Consider the following 8963-nt stretch of genomic DNA (forward strand, 5'->3'; position numbering starts at 1 on the left):
CGGCCGAATGGCGGCCGAATGGCGGCCGAATGGCGGCCGAATGGCGGCCGAATGGCGGCCGAATGGCGGCCGAATGGCGGCCGAATGGCGGCCGAGGGGACGGCGGCGGCGGCGGCGGCGGCGGCGGCGGCGGGGCGGCGGCGGCGGCGGGGCGGCGGCGGCGGCGGCGGGGCGGCGGCGGCGGCGGCGGCGGGGCGGCGGCGCTGGCGCCACCTCGCTCCCGAGCGCAGAGAGTGCGGGGGGATGGGGGGGGCTGGGGCGAGAGCGGTGGCGGCGGCAGAGGGCGGGACGGCAGGAGGGACCCGCACGGGCAGTGACCTCCGGGGGGAGCGGCCGCCAGCGCGCCGACCCCGGCCGGGAGGACTGCCAGGGAGGCCGCCTCCGCCGCCGGGCCGGCCCCTCCCCCCACGGCCCCCAGCCCGCACCCTCCCCCACCGCCGGGGAACGGGAGCCCGGGTCCTCCCCCCCCGACACACCCCCCACCCACACGCCCGGGGGGGAGGGGCGCGTCCCAAGCCGGTCCCTCCCCCACGGAGGGTGAGGCCACCAGGCCTGCCCTCCCCCACAACCAAGAGGGGGAGAGTCCGCCCCCAACACAGCCCCTCCCCCAGGGCTCCAGGGAAGACTCGCGTCCTGAGCCGCCCCGTCCCCACGGCGGGGGAACCTGCAACCCTCCCCCGTCCCTCACCCCTGACTCTGCTCTCCCCGCCGCGCCCGGGGTGGCTGAAGGGAACCCGGGTCTCCCTAGTGTATCCGAACCCCGTCCCTTCCTCGTGGCCTCCATGCGGGCGGAAGGAGACGCAGGCCTGTGCCCACCCCGTCCCAGGCCCGGACCCAGCCAGGAGGGGACAGGAGCCCGGTCACCAGCACCGCGGTTTCCAGGGGAGGGGGGAACCGGGCCACCGCTCTGTTACCCTCCCCCACCTCCAAGAAGCAGCCGCCCAGCTGCCCTAGCAGAACCCCTGCAACCTGCCTGAGGACGCCGCTCCCTCAAAATCGGCGGCCGGCAGGGCACCCCAATGGTCTCCTCCCCTCCCCGGAAAAGTGGGGGCCCAGGGGGGAGCCTCGACCTTTGCAAAATGCCTCCAGTGAAGAGCCGGCAGTGCGTGGGGAGAAAGAAACTCGGGCCCAGCGGGGTGGAGGCTCCCGGCGGGGGCAGGGGGAAGAAGCCGGGCGCTCGGGCCTTCTCACCCCCGCCCCCGCCCGGAGGCGTCGGGCCTCGGGCCCCAGCCAAGTGCTAAGGTTGCCGCAGCTCGCTCGGCCCAGCTCTGGTGAACCCGAGGCCCCAGCGCTCCTGCCTCCCCTCCTGCTTGGCGACAACTGCCCCCCACTCGAGGCCTGAGTTCACTTAAACAAACATCTGCACCCACCCGCCGGCACCTTGGGTGTCTGCTTTGCCGAATATTTTAGAATAAGTTTGCCCCTCCCTTTGGCGTATAAGGAGCTTCGCCCCAAGAGCCCAGTACACACTCAGCGTTTTACACTGGCACCTCACTTGCTCCTTGCTGGGACACCGGGCCATTTGCTGTACTGGTTGTGCAGAGAGGGGGCCCGAAGTGAGTGTTTAAGGGGCTGGTCCTCCATCAAAAAGGCAGACTAAAAATTATGCTGCCAAATATTGCTGTGAAACGTCAGTGATGTAAAACGACGGTTGCTGCACATTATTATTAGAGCACATCAATAAAAGATACACTTACACAGTCTCCATAATTGTGAATCAGCAGAATAGATTTTGCCTTATTTTGTATCAGTTGCCATTCAAGGCCCCCCAAAAGGACGTGGTGGGACCTTCCCTTGAGCTTGCCCGTCGTTGCTCCCGGGCTCCCTGGGCTTGTGAGGACTGATGCTGAGGTATTAACAGGCAATCGAAAAACCAGGGGGGCAACAGAAAACCCGAGCGAGCTCCTGATGCAACCCTGCCCGGGTTACACGTGCTTCCCTTCCCCCACCGCCTGCTGATGGGAGCGCTGCGTTTTTTCCGCCTGTAGGGTCACATTGTGGTTGATTGATTCTCCTTTCGCCTTGCTCAGTCATTCAGATTTGGAAAGTAAATAACAAGTTGACAGCATTACAGCTCTCGCCTTTACTGGGACACGGCCCCCGGCTACCGCACACTCTCGAGTAGCCGCGCAGCCAAACTGGCCCTCTGGCTTGCCAGCCGTGCTTGTCCTTAGCCGCTTGGAAATTCCGAACTGAACACCATGAAAAGGTTCCTTGGTATGTTTTGATTACTTGGCAGACGCCAATCATTTAAAGTATGAGAAAGTGGTGGAAATCCTCGCTTCCAAACTAGGACCCGGTGTGACCACTTTTTTTACAGCTGGTCTTCCGTAGCTAACAATGCGAGGGAGCTTGGAATCCATCTTGCCTGTTTGATCGTGTCCCAATAATCCCAACGATCTTCTTGCAAGTAAGGAGTCGAGCACTTTTACCACAGACTCCTAGGAGCCCCCAGGGACTCTGTAAGACCTCAGACAGGAAACGCGACCCCCTACATTTATCCTAATAACACCGAGAAATTCCACCTTCTGAATGCTAGACGGGTGGTAGGAACGTGTTAAATTAGACTATTTTATTTCATCTGTTTTGCAGATTTTTCGAATGGTGTAAGAAAAGAGGAGAAAAAGCACATTAAAGTAGAGCAGGAAAGGAGCTAGTGCGTTCTGACAAAAGTATAAAGGTTAATTTGGAGGCCGTGAGCAGCAACGATCTACACAGGTATCCACTGCACAATATCTATATTCCAAACAAGTATTTTTGGTTGCTGACTGCAGGGGGCTGGAATACAAGAATCCGCTCGCAACAAATGCTATCAGTATTCCCCCTAAACAGTAGCCAAATGTTTAATAAAAAGGCAGCAGGAACCCACACAAATATAGTCAACTAATTTTTGACAAAAGAGCAAAGGTATTTCAATGGAGAAAGAATATCCTTTTTAACAAATGGTGCTGGAACAACAGACATCCATAGACAAAACAAACAAAAAAATTAATCTAGCCCAGACCTCAAGGCTTTTCACGGAAACTAACTTAAAATTGATCATGGGCCTAAAAGTCAAAAGCAAAAACATAAAACTCCTAGAAGATAATGTAGGAGAAAATCTAGACGACCTTGGGTTTAGCAGTGAGTTTTTAGATACAACACCAAAAACATGATCCGTGAACAAAAAAAAACTGATGAATTGGACTTACTGAAATTAAAAACTTCTGCTCTGCAAAAGACACTGTTAATGAAAAGACAAACCACAGACTGGGAGATATATTTGCAAAATCCATATCTGATAAAGGATTATATCCAAAATATGCAAAGAACTCTCAAAACTCAACAATAAGAAAACAATACAGAATAAAAATGGGCAAAAGATCTGGGAAAAAAAAACTCACCAAAGAGATATACAGATGGCAAACAAGCATATGAAAAGATGCAGAATATCACATATCACAATGAAAACGCACATTAAGACAAAATATGGGGAATTCCCTGGCAATTCAGGGGTTAGGACTTGGCGCTTTCATTGCCAGGGCTGTGTTCTGTCCCTGGTCTTGGGACTAAGATCCCACAAGCCACGCAGCTCGGCAAAAAATCAAATGCTAACAGGGTGCTGAGCAACAGGAACTCTTCCGCGTTGCTGGTGGGAATGCGAAACGTAAGACCACTTTGGAAGACAGTTTGGCAGTCTCTTACAAAGCAAAACATACGATCCAGCAACCATGCTCCTAGGTGTTTACCCAACTAAGTTGAAAACTTATGTCTGCACAAAAACCCGCACAGGAATGTTCAACAGTTTTACTCACCAAACACCGAAAGCAACCAAGATGGTCCTCAGTAGGTGAATGGATAAACAAACTGTGGCACATCCACACAATAGAATATCATTCTGCAATAAAAAGAAATGAGCTATCAAGGCATGGGAAGACAAGGAGGAACTTTAAATGCCTATCACTAAGTGAAAGAGGCCAATCTGAAAAGTCTACATACTGTATGAGTCCAACTCTACGGCATTCTAGAAAAGGCAAAACTGAAAAGATCAGTGGTTGCCAGGGGTTCTGGGGATGGGAAAGAAGGGACGCATATGGGGAACACAAGGGATTTTCAGGGCAGTCAATGGATTCTGCATGATACTGTAGTGGCAGATACATGACATTTTGCATTTGTCCAAACAGGTAGACCTGTACAGAAACGGAAGTGAACTCCAATGTCAGCTGTGGATTTTATCAATATTGATTCATTCATTGTAACAAATGTACTACTGTTACACAAAAGATGTTAACACTGGAAATGGTGTGTGGGAGGAGGAAAATTGGGAACTCTCTGTACTATATGCTAAACCGTTCTGTACATCTAAAACTGCTCTTTAAAAAAAAGTCTATTATTTAAAAAAAAAAAAAAAAGACAGTAGGAAGAGGTGTTAAACTTCTCGTGAGAATTACTGCCCAGTTTTCATGGAATCCAATATGTAATTTCATCGAGGCCCATCTAACGGCTCCTAACACATAGGCCAATATTTGTTTGCATGACTGGCCTACTCAGAAAGGCCTGCGAGTCCAGGAGTCGTGTGCTCCATGCCGCAGTGGCCTCTCGGTGATGTTTGCAGAGCATGTCTCAGCTGTGAGGAAGCATCTGCCACAAGCTTCTCGTGTGAAACAAAGAAGAGGGGTGTGCTCGCCAACTTCACTTACAACCCTCTGGCCGAGGTTTGCTTTGGGGCTTGCTTCTACTTTTCCTCAGGGAGACTGGAACCGAAACTACAAAGGGAGATGGTTGTATCAGGTGGTAGCACGTGGTGAACGCACTTGGAGAAGTAAACAGGAGTGAGGACAGAGATTTCCATCACCTGCCTGCCGTGGATGTGAGATGAGGTGGGTGGTCGCCCCTTCTGCTCCCCTTGACCTGGGTAGGCATCCAGTCTTTTTTTCAAGATAGGATGAATTGTGTCTCCCGCCTCAAATTCATATGTTGAAGTCCTAACCCCCAGCACCTTAGCATGCGACTATTTTTGGAAAGACAGCCTTTAAAGGAGTAAATAAATCAAATGCAGTCATTAGGGTGACCCTTCCTTATCCAATCTGACTGGTGTCCTTATAAGAAGAGGAGACTGGGACACAGACATGCACAGAGGGAAGACCGTGTGAAGACACAGCAAGGAGGGAGGACTGGGGAGAAACCCACCCTGCCGACACCTTGACTTGAACTTCCAGCCTCCAAGACTGTGAGAAAATAAGTTCTGTTTGTTTCTCATTCTTTTTGGCTACGCCGAGTGCAGGATCTTAGCTCCCCGATCAGGGATCGACCCCGTGCCACCTGCATTGGGAGTGCAGAGTCTTAACCGCTGGACCGCCAGGGAAGTCCTAATAAATTTCTGTTATTTAAACCACCCAATCTTCGGTGCTTTGTTATGGCAGCACGAGCAGCAAATGCATGTGAGTTATTGCTGTTTCTTTTCTATTTGGAATGTCACATTCACTTCACATCCTTTGAATACTGAAAACACCTCACATTGGGCATGGGGATGTTCGTGCACAGTGTTGAATTTGATCCTCCCAGTAATACTGGAGGGCAGGGATTTTTATCTCCAATGCTCAGAGTAAAAGACTTGGCCCAAGAGGTTAAAGGATTGAGAGGAGGGGGTTTGTAAGCACTTCTACGCCCCAGACCTTCTTTGGCAAGTTACTGACTATATTGATTACCACTGCATAAATACATAAAATAATATACATAAGATTACAAGGAAACTCGATTCTGTAAAAATATAGTTAAATTAAAAAAAGAAATTCCAATGTCATAATACATGTGCTTCTTTCTCAGTACTTCCAATCATAAGCTCTAGAGGTGGTACTAATAACTTCTGTCATTTCAAAGTAGTGGTGGGTACAAATAAAATCTGCTTCGACTCTAACCTGCTCTGAAAATACATCAGACTTCTCTTGGTGACAAATTGGTAACAAATCAAAGATACAGTTAATGCTACTGTCATCTCCTCTATAGTCATAGTTGTCAGAAATGCTCAATTTGGGTTAACTGCAGAGGTTTTCCCCATCCATGTTCATGGACCCCCCGCAATCTCTCCCTGGGACCTTCCTGCCAAGGGAGGAAGTGCAAGCTGCATCCCATGACTCTCTATGGCCCTTCTGCCTACCTAGACTCATCCATGCCACCACCATGGACCCCCTCCCATGGCTCATGGGCCGGGACCCTAGAGTGAGATGACTTTAAGGGGATGCCAAAAACTTACTCATCCAGATGAGTAATACGTGCTTCCCTGGTGGCGCAGTGGTTGAGAATCTGCCTGCCAATGCAGGGGACACGGGTTCGAGCCCTGGTCTGGGAAGATCCCGCATGCCGCGGAGCGACTAGGCCCGTGAGCCACAATTGCTGAGCCTGCGCGTCTGCAGCCTGTGCTCCACAACAAGAGAGGCCGCGATAGTGAGAGGCCCACGCACCGCGATGAAGAGTGTTTATTTTGACAAAATTCAACACCCATTTATGATAAAAACTCTCCAGAAAGTGGGCATAGAGGGAACCTACCTCAACATAATAAAGGCCATATATGACAAACCCACAGCAAACATCATTCTCAATGGTGAAAAACTGAAAGCATTTCCTCTAAGATCAGGAATGAGACAAGGATGTCCACTCTCACCACTATTATTCAACATAGTTCTGGAAGTCCTAGCCACGGCAATCAGAGAAGAAAAAGAAATAAAAGGAATACAAATTGGAAAAGAAGAAGTAAAACTGTCACTGTTGGGCTTCCCTGGTGGCGTAGTGGTTGAGAATCTGCCTGCCAATGCAGGGCACGTGGGTTCGAGCCCTGGTATGGGAAGATCCCACATGCCGCGGAGCGACTAGGCCCGTGAGCCACAATTGCTGAGCCTGCGCGTCTGGAGCCTGTGCTCCACAACAAAAGAGGCCACGATGGTGAGAGGCCTGCGCACCGCAATGAAGAGTGGCCCCCGCTTGCCACAACTAGAGAGAGCCCTTGCGCAGAAACGAAGACCCAACACAGCCAAAAATAAGTAAATAAATGAAGTTTTAAAAAAAACAAAAAAAATGATGCAACTCATTTGAGCAGCTAAAACAATTAAAAAAAAAAAAAAAAAACTGTCACTGTTTGCGGAAGACATGATGCTATACATAGAGAATCCTAAAACTGCCACCAGAAAACTGCTAGAGCTAATTAATGAATATGGTAACGCTGCAGGATACAAAATGAATGCACAGAAATCTCTTGCATTCCTATACACTAATGATGAAAAATCTGAAAGAGAAATTATGGAAACACTCCCATTTACCATTGCAACAAAAAGAATAAAATACCTAGGAATAAACCAAAAAAGAAAAACAAACAAAAAAAAAAAACTGGTAAATGAAAACAACATTTAAAATTGTGTTGTCATTAGAGTATACACAAAGTAATTGAAGCTGTAGGTATAGAAGTGATTGCCTTGAGAAGACATGTATAATAAGGAAAGGAAGAAAGGAAGGAAGGAAAGAAGGAAGGAAGGAGGGGAAGAAGGAAAGCAAGAAGGAAGGAAGAGAAGGAAGGGAAGGAAAGGAGAGGTCTTCAAAAATAGGGAGATTTAAGTGGCATTTAAGTAAACCTGCCAAAGGGAGCAGTGGCAATCAAGGGACCTGAGTATTAATTAGGAATGACTGATCACGTGAGTCCCATGAGGGTAGGGATCACATCTGCTTCTCATTTCTGGAGCAGAGCACCTAGCACAGTACCTGGCCAGTAGATGCTCCATTCGCAATTGTCCAGTGTTGTCCGTGGGGCAGGAAAGCTACAAATACCATTGGCTGCGGCAACTGGGTGACTGGGGATGTGTGCAAGCTGGATGGCAGGCAGTGATTAAAGAAATGAATAGGGAACAGAAGTGCCCTTGACCGGTGGGGAGGGCCGCGTTGTGCACCCCTCTGCTCTCGCTGCAGGGAGATGGCTTAGCGACTTCTCCTGGGGAGGTTCCTGGCCTCCATAATCTGCAGGAAGCCCTCTCAGAGTCAGTGGGCGCCCCTTGCCTCCAGGGCCCTGCAGACCCCACAGCGCAGTCCTAATAACCTGACAGTAACACCCAGCCAAGCCCAGTCAATATACACCACCAGAGTCTGTACAATGACCTTTAACATCCAGGATGGACCAGACTTTCAAGACTGAGTTGTCAACAGTGAGACACCAGTGGTTGTGGATTTCCATGCACAGTGATGTGGTCCCTGCAAGATCCTGGGGCCAAGGTTAGAGAAGGTGGTGGCCAAGCAGCATGGAAAGGTGGTGATGGCCAAGGCGGATATTGATGACCACACAGACCTCGCCATAGAGTATGAGGTATCAGCTGTGCCCACCGTGCTGGCCATCAAGAATGGGGATGTGGTGGACAAGTTTGTCGGCATCAAGGATGAGGACCAGCTGGAGGCCTTCCTGAAGAAGCTGATTGTCTGACAAGCAGGGAAGCGTCCTGACTGCCCCTGCCCACCTGGGCCCCGTGGTCCCGGGGGACCCAGGTAGAACTCATAGCCCTTCTGTGCCGGCCCTTCCTACCTCCTTCCTCTGCCTGGCCCCTGTGGGTCCGTGCTTTGGAGACCAGGCCTCCAAACACAGGAGCCTCAAGTGCTCCCAACCTGGCTGACCGCCAGGGTGGCCGCCCAAGGAGCGGTGCCGCCACCGAGCTGGGACAGCCGTCTCCTCACCCACTCTCTGCTCCTTCTAGGGCTTGTTGCCGTGCTCCCAGGATGCTGGGACAGAGTCCCGGGGCCAGCCTGCAGTAACAGCTTGGTCTCCCTGCTCCCTTCTGATCTGAACCCCGGTGCCTGGCTCATCTGCCTCCTGCATTTTTCTTTCCTGCTGCTGTTTTGTAAAAAAAAAAAAAAAAAAAAAAAAAAAACAGAAGAAGCAAAAAAGAAACCCAGGGCTTCCCTGGTGGCGCAGTGGTTGAGAATCTGCCTGCTAATGCAGGGAACACGGGTTT

General features: G+C 50.7%; 1 pseudogene across 1 annotated transcript; it reads left to right on the forward strand.

Annotated features, from left to right (window-relative positions):
• The first annotated feature begins 6159 nt into the window (after positions 1-6159).
• LOC309653583 (thioredoxin, mitochondrial pseudogene) lies at positions 6160-8489 on the forward strand (annotated as a pseudogene). The gene is made up of 2 exons: positions 6160-6198; positions 7946-8489. The product of its transcript is annotated as a thioredoxin, mitochondrial pseudogene (transcript).
• Positions 8490-8963: the final 474 nt, after the last annotated feature.

Source organism: Balaenoptera physalus (assembly GCF_965194825.1).
Source record: "Balaenoptera physalus genome assembly, contig: HAP1_SCAFFOLD_624, whole genome shotgun sequence".
NCBI classification, from domain to species: Eukaryota; Metazoa; Chordata; class Mammalia; order Artiodactyla; family Balaenopteridae; genus Balaenoptera; species Balaenoptera physalus.